Source organism: Somniosus microcephalus, chromosome 5 (assembly GCF_052327205.1).
Source record: "Somniosus microcephalus isolate GS21.2 chromosome 5, FLI_Smic_1.0, whole genome shotgun sequence".
In the NCBI taxonomy this organism is placed as follows: Eukaryota; Metazoa; Chordata; class Chondrichthyes; order Squaliformes; family Somniosidae; genus Somniosus; species Somniosus microcephalus.
In genome coordinates, this window is record NC_140991.1 from 314,706,457 (window position 1) to 314,718,765 (window position 12,309).

Consider the following 12,309-nt stretch of genomic DNA (forward strand, 5'->3'; position numbering starts at 1 on the left):
GGGTTACCATTTTTTAAGTTCCAATATCAATCTTACCACGGTTGTCAGTTCGCTGATGCATCACGGCAATCATGTGCACTTCATGGAATTTTAGAGGACTTGCTGATTTTATGTGCAATTTACTTGTCACTGCCATCACTGTGCAATGTCACATTCATTAGCAGAGGTCAAGTACCTCTGGTACGGTAGCATAGTGGTTATGTCACTGGACTAGTAATCCAGCAGGCCCAGATCATTTAAGGAGGGATATACTTGCATTGGAGGCAGTTCAGAGAAGGTTCATTAGGCTGATTCCTGAGATGAAAGGGTTACCTTATGAAGAAAGTTTGAGCAGGTTGGGCCTTTACTCATTGGAGTTTAGAAGAATGAGAGGGGATCTTACTGAAACATATAAGATTCTGAGGGGGCTTGACAGGTTAGAGGCTGAGAGGGTGTGTCCCCTCGTGGGGGAATCTAGAACTAGGGGGCATAGTTTCAGGATAAGGGGGCACCCATTTAGGGCTGAGATGAGGAGGAATTTCTTCTCTCAGAGGGTCGTGAATCTTTGGAATCCTCTTCCCCAGAGAGCTGTGGAGGCTGGGTCATTGAATATATTCAAGGTGGAGATAGACAGATTTTTGAACGATAAGGGAGTCAAGAGTTATGGGGAGCGGGCAGGGAAGTGGAGATCAGATCAGCCATGATCTTATTGAATGGTGGAGCAGGCTCGAGGGGCCGAATGGCTCTACTCCAGCTCCTATTTCTTATGTTCTTATGGTTAATAATCCAGGGACTTGAGTTGAAATCTCACCACAGCAGCAGGGGAATTTAAATTAAATTAATAAATAAATCTGGAATAAAAAGCTAGTATCAGTAATGGTGACCATGATTGTCGTAACAAACCCATCTGGTTCACTAATGTCCTTTAGGGAAGGAAATCTGCCGTCCTTACCCGGTCTGGCCTATATGTGACTCCAGACCCACAGCAATGTGGTTGACTCTTAACTGCCCTCTGAAATGGTCTAGTGAGACACTCAGTTGTATATGGCAGCTCGCTACCACCTTCTGTAGGGCAATTAGGAATGGGCAATAAATGCTGGCCATGCCAGCGAAGCCCACATCCCCTGAACGAATAAATAAAAACCTGCTTGTTAAGATGGTAAATTTGAATCAACACAACTGCAGTCTGTCTGGGTGTAATAGTAAGCTCGGGCGCTTATACCCTACCTGTGTCTTGGAGTGGGGTAATTCTGCGATTGTGTGTTCCTAGAGGGTGCAGGCTGGAGAATTTGGGCCACAGAGCCTTATCTCCAACCAGCGCTCCCTTCCAGCTTGGCTTCCCTGCTGGGAAGGTGGGATTGCAGAACCACCCTTATTCCCAGGCGGAGATATTGTGCATATTATGCATCATTTTCCAACTCCACGATCCCAGTGGGGAGCCTCATTTGGATCTTAATGGCGGGAAGATCGTGCACAGCACACCTGAACATCCAATATGGGCTCCAGGTGGGAAAGGCTCCCTCCCTGGAGCACAATGTTGGAAATATTGCCCTGTTGTCTAAAGTGCCTTAACATCCAACATTCAAAATGTAAACCCTCCCACACAAGAGGATGGTGAACAAAATTAGGGCACATGGAATTGGGGGTAATATACTAGTATGGATTGAGAATTGGTTAACAGACAGAAAACAAAGAGTAGGGCTAAACGGGTCTTTTTCAGGATGGCAGGCTGTGACTAGTGGGGTACCGCAAGGATCGGTGCTTGGGCCCCAGCTATTCACAATCTATATCAATGATTTGGATGAGGGGACTAAATGTAACATTTCCAAATATGCTGATGATACAAAGCTAGGTGGCAGTGTCAGTTGCGAAGAGGATGTGAAGAGGTTTCAAGGGGATCTCAACAGGCTCAGTGAGTGGGCGAGAACATGGCAGATGGAATATAATGTGGATAAATGTGAAGTTATCCACTTTGGTAGAAAAGACAGAAAGGCAGAGTATTTCCTAAATGGTGAAAGATTGGGGAATGCAGATTCTCAAAGGGACCTGGGTGTCCTTGTACATGAGTCACTGAAAGTGAATGTGCAGATGCAGCAAGCCATTAGGAAGGCAAATGGTATGCTGGCCTTCATTACAAGAGGATTTGAGTACAGGAGTAAAGAAGTCTTACTCCAATTATACAGGGCCTTGGTGAGACCACACCTGGAGTACTGTGTACAATTTTGGTCTCCTTACCTAAGGAAGGATATACTTGCCATAGAGGGAGTGCAACAAAGGTTCACAAGATTGATTCCTGGGATGGCGTGACTGTCGTATGAGAAGAGATTGAGTAAACTAGGCCTGTATTCTCTTGAATTCAGAAGAATGAGAGGGGATCTCATTGAAGCACACAAAATTATTACAGGGCTTGATAGGGTGGATGCTGGGAGAATGTTTCCCTTGGCTGGGGAGTCTAGAACCAGGGGCCACAGCCTCAGGATAAAGGGTAGGCCATTCAGGACTGAGATGAGAAGAAATTTCTTCACACAGAGGGTGGTGAATCTTTGGACTTCTCTACCCCAGAGGGCTGTGGAGGCTCAGTCATTGGGTGTATTCAAAACAGAAGTCGATAGATTTCTGACTAGTAAGGGCATCAAGGGATATGGCGATAGGGCCAGTGAATGGAGTTGAGGCAGAAGATCAGCCATGATCTCATTGAATGGCGGAGCAGGCTCGAAGGGCCAAATGGCCGACTCCTGCTCCTATTTCTTATGTTATTATGTTCTTATATTCTCCCCTGAGTTTTTAAGTTCATCTTAGCTGATTTATAATTAAAATAGCAGGTCTGAAGTGTTGCCATGGGTTTTTGTATGCCAATGTTTTTCCTACTAATTTAAGCTGATTCAATGTTTGCGCTGTAAGCAAGAAATAACTCAAACTGATCTTTTATTTCAAATAAAATGCTGTTTGTTTCAACAATGTGCATGTACCTTAGGCAAAAGCCAATTATAATTGATCTTTTTTTTTAAAAAAGAAATTTTGAAATTGACCCTTAAGGTAGCCCAAAATAAATTGGTTCAAAATTACTTGATTCAAGGAGTGCATCGAATTTCAAAATCCTAGCTGGCTTTTCGAAAGGGAAATAAAGCGGAATTGCTTTGTTTGCATAACACTTGTGCACTGATTGTTTTACGTCCCCTCTACAACATAGATTGCTCGGTGGCAGCACAAGCTTTGCCCCATTAGGTTTTACTGGGGAGATTGTCGGCAGCCTTGTAATAATACCACTAATGATATTTTGGAGAGGATGGGTCATGAATGTTAAGCAGCTTCTCTCCCGTCAGTTCCCCAACTGCAGCACGGCCAGAGACTCCTTCGCTGCAACCCATTCTGGTTCTGCTCGTATCAGGAGACTTCTTCTTCAGGTGTGGCGCCCAACCTGCCGGCCAGCCGGTGTTGGTGAGGGACTCCCGACTGCAGGGATGCACGGCAGCGAGCCTTTCACTTGCGCTGGGCCGACAAATTTGAATCTTAGCGAGGGAATCTCACCTGAACATTTTCTTTTTGTGCTGTAGGGGGTTTTTTCCTGCTCTCTTGCCCGTTCTGGCCCCCTGCCAGGCTTCGTGCAAGAATTACCCTTGAGTGGTTCGACCCACCCCCCCCTACGGTTCTAGACCTTGGACTTAGATGCAGAGAACAGTAGTGCAGAGAAGAGGACTCAATAGACCAGGCTGAATAGCACGAAATGGATGCTTTTATTTTTGAACAGTTTGAAGCATTACAAAATACATGTCATAGGCACAGATTAAAGTAACTACAATCATGCACAAATTTATGAACTTGACTCTATGGAAATGGGGAACACACGGCACATCGTAAAAGGGGAAACACATTACGGTTTCCCTTAACTCCCTCCCCTATACCTAAACTAAGTTTCGACCTGGGGAACTTGGGATCATGCTCACCACTCTCGAAATCGCGAAAAGGGGTTCGCAGACTTTTTGACACCGCTTCCCGTCGTCACGTGGATTGGAAGCTTCTGGCGCAGTCGATATTCTCTCCTCCCTCGAGGCGGTGGGGTAGACCCAGCCTCGATGAGCGCTCGTCAAGGTTGAGATCCACAATCGTGGATTTGGGTTCATGGAGTAGACCTAGATGCAGGTTATGCACATGGGAGAATCTTGTGGCATCGATCGCCGGTTCTCCAGAGGGTTTCTTCTCCGTCGGCCTGGGTCGTCGATGATCTCCCGACCCCAGTACCCGGGCCACCCTTGTCGTCTTCTCGTCGTGGCCGAGCCTTGTTTGGCTGAACACCGGCCACGTTGTCCTTTTTCCGAAACCGTCCGTCTTTAAAAAGACGAAAACGTTTTCATCGATCTGCCGAAGTGGAAGAGGCGCCGATCCGGGCACCGTCCGCCCTTCGTTCGTTCCTCGTAGAAGAAAGTTCTTGAAGAAATGGAAGCCTGAAGTCGCCCAACAAGAAGCCGTAGCAGTGAAGAAGTCACTTAGATGGACTTTCAATCCATAGTTATACTCTTTTGGGACAGTCTTATCTCCCGCCAAATCATAGTCCTGTCTTTGTATTAATTTTGGCGGGCAGAAATCTCTGCAGGGGCGCTTTGTCTTGTAACGGAGCCGGTGATAACTTAAACTGGCCTTCCTGGCCGATAATGTCTTTTAATGTCCTTTGCATTGTCACCGCGGCTCGGTTCGCATATTGATCGGTCCGGACATTTTCCTTGATGGCTGCTAAACGGTTTTTCCTTTGTACGATAAATGGGTATAAGTTTTTTTACATTGTCCGCCCATATCTTGATGGGCCCCATCCTGTACTTATAATCCATTGAATATGTATGCTGTTGCTCTGAGTTTCGGTTCCCAGATACTGGCTTTCGCGGGCTCACTGTCTTCAATCCACAAGCCTGTCTGGCTTGCAGTAACAGAAATAAAATGGTTCATAAACTGATCACGGGGCCTGGCGGCCATTTTGTATGCCCTTTTATCAAAGGTTTTTCTGTGCAAGCTTACTTTGGTCAATAAACAGTCTTATTTTATCCAGTTTTCTTGCGTGATTTTTGCTGAAAATTGCGAATCTTACAGTGCCTTCTCACAACGTCACCTTCGGAAGGACGCTTCGTAGCTGGCGTGTCGGAAGATACCGAACAAGCTACGGAAAACTCCCTCCTTAGGTTTTTCCTCATCGCTCAAGAGCTCCTCTAGAACATCCGCAAGACTGCAGGTGGCTCACTTTGGAACACTGCGGTCAGGACTCTCTCTGCTAATATTATTTGTTCGTGGTTACTGTTTTTTTATTATTCGTTCACGGGATGTGGGCATCGCCGGCCAGGCCAGCATTTATTGCCCATCCCTAATTGCCCTCGAGAAGATGGTGGTGAGCCGCCTTCTTGAACCGCTGCAGTCCGTGTGGCGAAGGTGCTCCCACAGTGCTGTTAGGGAGGGAGTTCCAGGATTTTGACCCAGCGAAGATGAAGGAATGGCCGATATATTTCCAAGTCAGGATGGTGCGTGACTTGGAGGGGAACTTGGAGGTGGCGGTGTTCCCATGCGCCTGCTGCCCTTGTCCTTCTAGGTGGTAGAGGTCGCGGGTTTGGGAGGTGCTGCATTAGACGTAAAGGATAATAAATCTCAGTTGAGTTTCCCTTAGTTTACAGCTTCAACAGTAAACTAGTAAGCTACTCAAAGACTGCTGGAAACCTAAATGTACAATCGAAGTGTAATAATTACCTGTGCTTGTCATAATATAGTTGGTTTTATTTATTATATATGTTCCAAGCCACACATTTTGCACTATTTATAAAATGGACAATTTTACACATCTGTGCTCAAAATTATCTTGCAGAAAATATTTTTGTCGTATTTTTATTATAATTTCCAAATTAAATCATTGATACAAGCTCCAGAACTGGACGAGATTGTAGTTTAGAAGCAGTTAGCAGCACTCACTGATAAATCGCTAACTGCTTTTATAACCTCCTGTTTCAAGTGTTTCATGATCCGTTTGACAGTGCTTCCCAGAATATTGTGTTTTTTATTCCCTTAGAATTTATTCCAAAACGTCAATTTATGTTAGGAAAAGAAACAGAAGACACTGAAGTAATCAGTCCTGTGCGTCTATACCAACAACAACAACTTGTATTTATATAGAACCTTTAATGTAGTAAAACGTCCCAAGGCGCTTCACAGGAGCGATTATCAGATAAAAATTTGACACCGAGCCACATAAGGAGGAATTAGGGCAGATGAACAAAGCTTGGTCAAAGAGGTAGGTTTTAAGGAGCGTCTTAAAGGAGGAGAGAGAGGCGGAGAGGTTTAGGGAGGGAATTCCAGAGCTTAGGGCCCAGGCAGCTGAAGGCACGGCCGCCAATGGTGGAGCGATTATAATCAGGGATGTTCAAGAGCCTCCTCACCTGGCAAACTCTGGGATTCCTCCTCCAGCAACTGACACATTAGCCGAAGTGACTGTGCTGCGGTGACAATAACCCCCTCCCTCCCCCCCGCCATCCCCTCACCCCACCCCAACCGAGGTCTCCTGGGTCTGATTTTAGAATCTGTCTCTTCTTAGTCTTTTAGAAAAAAATCAAGTGAGAATTCGCAGACTTAGTTGCTCTGTCACTGCAAAATAAACCACCAGGAGGCTTCCTGCTGGACTGATATTTTGCCAAATGGTACAGAGGGAAACAGCCCCTGTTTGCTGTACTGTTTTAACATCCTGGTATTCAGTTGTGTTCACCAAACACCCGCCTCACCCCACCACCAACATCTGCATACAACCTCTTTTTAACCTTCCGCCAGTGTCAGCCATGGCTCAGTTGGTAGCACCTTTGCCTCTGAGTCAGAAGGTTGTGGGTTTAAGTCTGTCTCTTGAGACTTGAGCACAAAAATCTAGGCTGACACTCCCAGTGCAGTGCTGAGGAAGTGCTGCACTGTCGGAGGTGCCGTCTTTCGAATGAGACGTTAAATCGAGGTCCCATCTGCTCTCTCTCAGGTGAACCGTAGAAGATCCCACGGCCACTATTTCGAAGAAGAGCAGGGGAGTTCTCCCTGGTGTCCTGGGGCCAATCTTTATCCTTCAATCAACATCCCAAAAACAGATTTATCTGGTTGTTATCACATTGCTGTTTGTGGGAGCTTGCTGTGCGTAAATTGGCTGCTGCATTTCCTACATTACAAATGTGACTACACTTCAAAAAAGTACTTCATTGGCTGTTAAGCGCATTGGGAGGTCGTGAAAGGTGCTATATAAATGCAAGTCTTTCTTTTACCCCTTACAACAACACTGAGGTTGTAGCATAGCGTTCAGGGACGCTATCACTCCAGAACTGTTTATTAATTTACGGTGTCAGTTTTGATTTAACTCTTTCTAATCTAGCTTTGCAGGGCAAAATTGTTTTTTTTTTGAAATTGTTTATATTGCAAGAATTAATCGTCAACAGCTTGTCTCCTTCCATAAAAAAAACTTAATTGACGTTAATAAAAAAAATTAGGAGCTCTGAATCCGATCTAAAAAGAACATTTAATTACCAAAGTATCACATGTGGCAACCACAGACTTGTCTCCCTGCACCTTATGTAACAGAACAGAGAGCTGCAGGCTTGGGACTGCTGCCATTAGAATGTGATTTAGACAAGCCCATTGAGGTGAGGCATAACAATGAGCTCATCAATCGAAGTCAGTTCCGATGGAGATAGGCAACGGCGCAATGCACCAAGTGCAATTTCACTACCAGATCGGGATAGCTTCACTGGTTTGTCAGGGGTTCTGATTTAAACCTGGAGCGTTTGGAAACTTCAAGTCAAGGCCACGCATATCTGGTCCTACAACCCGCCGAGATCTCGGCATTCCTCCAGCGCTGATCCCTTGCGCATCCCTCGCTTCCTTTGCCCCCTCTATTGGCGGCAGTGCCTTCAGTCCTCCAGGGCCTAAGCTCTGGAATTCCCTCCCTAAACCTCTCCGCATCGCCACCTCCTTCTCCTCTTTTAAGGCACTCCTTAAAACGGACCTATTTCACCAAGATTTTGGTGAATTTCTGTCAGCGTAGGTTTACCAGAATGATACCCGGACTCCAAGCAAACTAGGGGTGAATTCCCTGGAAGTTAGAAGGTTAAGGGGTGATTTAATCGAAGTTTTCAAGATATTAAGGGGGACTGATAGGGTAGATAGAGAGAAACTATTTCCGCTGGTTGGGGATTCTAGGACGAGGGGGCATCGTCTAAAAATTAGAGTCAGACCTTTCAGGAGTGAAATTAGGAAACACTTCTTCACACAAAGAGTAGAAGTTTGGAACTCTCTTCCGCAAACGGCAATTGATGCTCGGTCAATTGTTAATTATAAATCTGAGATCGCTAGATTTTTGTTAACCAAAGGTATTAAGGGATATCGGCCAAAGGCAGGTAAATGGAGTTAGGTCACAGGTCAGCCGTGATCTCATTGAATGGCAGAACAGGCTCGAGGGGCTGAATGGCCTCCTCCTGTTCCTATGATCCTAAGGGCTGAATGGCCTCCTCCTGTTCCTATGATCCTAAGGGCTGAATGGCCTCCTCCTGTTCCTATGATCCGAGGGGCTGAATGGCCTCCTCCTGTTCCTATGATCCGAGGGGCTGAATGGCCTCCTCCTGTTCCTATGATCCGAGGGGCTGAATGGCCTCCTCCTGTTCCTATGATCCTAGGGGCTGAATGGCCTCCTCCTGTTCCTATGATCCTAGGGGCTGAATGGCCTCCTCCTGTTCCTATGATCCGAGGGGCTGAATGGCCTCCTCCTGTTCCTATGTTCATATGTTGTCTGGTTACGCTCCTGTGAAGCGCCTTGGGACGTGTTACTTTGTTAAAGGCGCTATATAAATGCAAGTTGTTGTGTTTGTTTGAGTTTAGTTCCAAGTACCTGTTACATTCTTCTGTCACTTGAATCCCTTTAGCAACAATCATCTGTTTCTCACTATGGTTTAGAAAACCAGCGAGCAAGCGATATTGCTTTTAAAATACGTTCTGGTGGATTATTGCTATCAGATAGGTTTCTGCAGAGAATTGCGAGTCCTTGCTACATCTGAATAAATGTTAACTAAATGACCCCATAATGAGAGGCTGCCACATTCATGTCAAAGTGAGTGTCTGTAATTTGTCTCAGGATAGCTGGTTGCTGCTCTTTGCAAAGATGACTGCCAATTACAGCACACAAACGATACTGAGTAGAAAGTATCACTCATAGTTCAGGGTGACTCCTGCGAGCAGTTTGCCTCCTGGACCCCTTAAAAAGGAAAAGGGGTAAAGTACTTGACTTTGTGCGATGTTGTAAAATGGGTGACAGCGAGTCGGCAATAAAAACAGAGAATGCTGGAAGCACTCAGCGGATCAGGCAGCATCTGTGGAGAGAGAAACAGAGTTAACGTTTCAGGTCAAAGACCTTGCGTCAGAACTGGGAAAAGTTAGCAATGTAACAGGTTTTTAAGCACGTGCAGGGGCAGGGAAAGAAAGACTTGCATTTATATAGCGCCTTTCACGACCACCGGATGTCTCAAAGCGCTTTACAGCCAATGAAGTACTTTTTGAAGTGTGGTCACTGTTGTAATGTGGGAAACGTGGCAACCAATTTACGCACAGCAAGCTCCCACAAACAGCAATGTGATAATGACCAGATAATCTGTTTTAGTGATGTTGATTGAGGGATAAGTATTGGCCCCAGGACACCGGGGAGAACTCCCCTGCTCTTCTTCGAAACAGTGGCCGTGGGATCTTTTAACATCCACCTGAGAGGGCAGATGGGGCCTCGGTTTAACGTCTCATCCAACGGCACCTCCAACAGTGCCGCACTCCACTGGAGTGTCAGCCTAGATTTATCTGCACAAGCCCCATGGAGTGGGACTTGAACCCCACGACCTTCTGACTCAGAGGCAAGTGTGCTGCCCACTGAGCCACGGCTGACACTATAAGGGAGGGGTGCAAAGAACAAAAGAGAAGGTCTGTGATAGGGTGGAAGGCAGGAGTGCTAGCGACTCCTCAGCCTGTTTTACATCTCACCCCGATTTTAATTTCCATGAATACCTTCAAAGAAAATCATAATCAGGAGAGATGTAAAATGGGGTGGGGCCGATTCGTTATCACCATTTTACACTATCGCACATTGTCAAGATCTACCCCAGAGAGTGATTTCGATTAACTGTAACGCATTATCATTTGGGCAAATATTTGGGATATTTTTCCTTCTTTACTAATTTAATTTAACAGCAGTAATATCAAAAGAAAGAAAGACTTGCATTTATATACCGCCTTTAATGACCACCGGACGTCCCAAAGCGCTTTACAGCCAGTGAAGTACTTTTTGAAGTGTAGTCACTGTTGTAATGTAGGAAACGCGGCAGCTAATTTGCGCACAGCAAGCTCCCACAAACAGCAGTATGATAATGACCAGATAATCTGTTTTATTTAGTGATGTTGATCGAGGGATAAATATTTGGCCAGGACACCGGGGACAACTCCCCTGCTCTTCTTTGAAATAGTGCCGTGGAATCTTTTGAAAGGATATTTACTAGTCCTAGCCCCTTTGGGGCTACCCCGAATCAGGCGTATTTCTCAGACGTTCACTTTCAACTAAAGTTTGAGGTAGCCAAATCCTAAAGATGCTTAATTGGGTCTAAAGCTCTGGGCTACCTCTCCCTAAGGAATGGAACAACCCGAGAATGTTACCGTTCTCCAGATAGCGCTTTTAATAAGTTTAGCTAGACCGTAATGTCCTGGATATTATGAGGGTCCAGAGAACTCCTTCAGAAATATGTAACTCTTCACCAAAGAGTGTGCAGAGGTTGAGTTCGCGAGTTATTGATACAGAAGACTTATGTGAGACAATTCTAAAAATATATAGGATTTATTAAAAGAACCAACATGCAATTTACAGTTGGTGAATCAGTCAATCGCAATGTTAACAGTGCTAAAAAGAGAAAACATACGATCTTATTATTAACAGAGAATCTTACTTTTAAATCTTAACTTCAGTTCTTAAAGTTTTCTATACAGGATATCCATCAATATCAAATACCTTTGATCCCCGAGGTACAAAGAGTTGGAGACCACAGAGCCGCCTCTGCAGCCGAGAATCGCTTGGCCCGATTAAAGCGACTGATATCCCACTTGAGACTTCAATATTTATACCCTTTTCAGTTGTATTTCCTTTAAGGCTTCTGCTGACCCAATTTAATTATCCCTATTCATCTTTCTGCCGGCCTCTGCAATTCTTTACTGCCACATCAGCTTGTAATAGTCCAGAATCTTGTCGCATCTCCAGGTGTTCTGGGTTCACCATAAGAAACAGTGTGAAGGGCAGGTGTCCCTTATTTTATGTCATCTTTATGAGGGCAGATGTTCCTTATCTTATGTGCCATCTTTACGAAGTTTAAATTAAAACACCTTATCCAGGATGGACCATTGTTTTTGTTCCCAAAAGTCAGCCTCTCGGAGCCCTTCACCTTCTGTTCAATAAGGTTATTTATTCAGGGTCAACAACTTGTCCTGTTTCAATTAGGCTAGAATTCTTTCATAAGATAGTGTATTTTTCTAAATAGGTTATGACGTAAGAAAACTACTAGGCATTTGGTCTAAGCGTTAAATAAAGCTTTAATCAACTGTTTTACAACATGGAGGTCTAGTTGTGTCCTTCACTAGTCCCTGTTAAGAATGTCCTGCGCAAGCTGGGCCCGTGCCCGAGTATTTATACTCTCCCAGGACAGCGCCACCCGTAGGCTGCTCAGTATTATTTCATAAGTCTTTCTTTCATGAATGACTGATTCATGTCAGGTTATATGGCTTATTCCTTCACACTTTTACGTCCACCCGAGAGGGCAGACGGGGCCTTGGTTGAAAGAGCTTGAAAGATCTAAACATCCAACTTACAATCTAACCTCATGCCTAAAAGAGCAGTAGATTTTCTGAGTGCATAATATCACATTTACTACTTTAAAAGGCTTTGAATATTCCAGTAAATGAACATCATTCCACAATGATGAATGTTGATAGTTCACGAGCACTGGTTTGTATCACTACCTGTAGAATTCACTGACCAACGTTACCCTTGTTAATTTTTATTACCATATGGCGCCAGAATGCTTTCAGTCCCCAAATCTACATAAATAATAAATGTTTTGTTTTTGAGTATCTGAATACACTGTCGAGCATTTATCCCAATATATTTTTATACTATGATGATTATCCTAAGTGAAATCTATGCCTGTGAAAACTTATCATATCATCAAAATGATTCCTTGATTTCATTTGAAGTAATTAGTTGCCCTGCAATAGAATTTGATTCCTTTAGATAATCAAACAGTGGCAAAGTAATAAAAAATA

At 44.6% G+C, this 12,309-nt stretch overlaps 1 protein-coding gene across 1 annotated transcript in view; it reads left to right on the forward strand.

The window, feature by feature from the left end:
- The window catches only part of LOC147117879 (cadherin-20-like), a 249,612-nt gene that overhangs the window by 20,074 nt on the left and 217,229 nt on the right, over positions 1-12,309 (forward strand). The gene's annotated exons all lie outside the window — the stretch shown is intronic.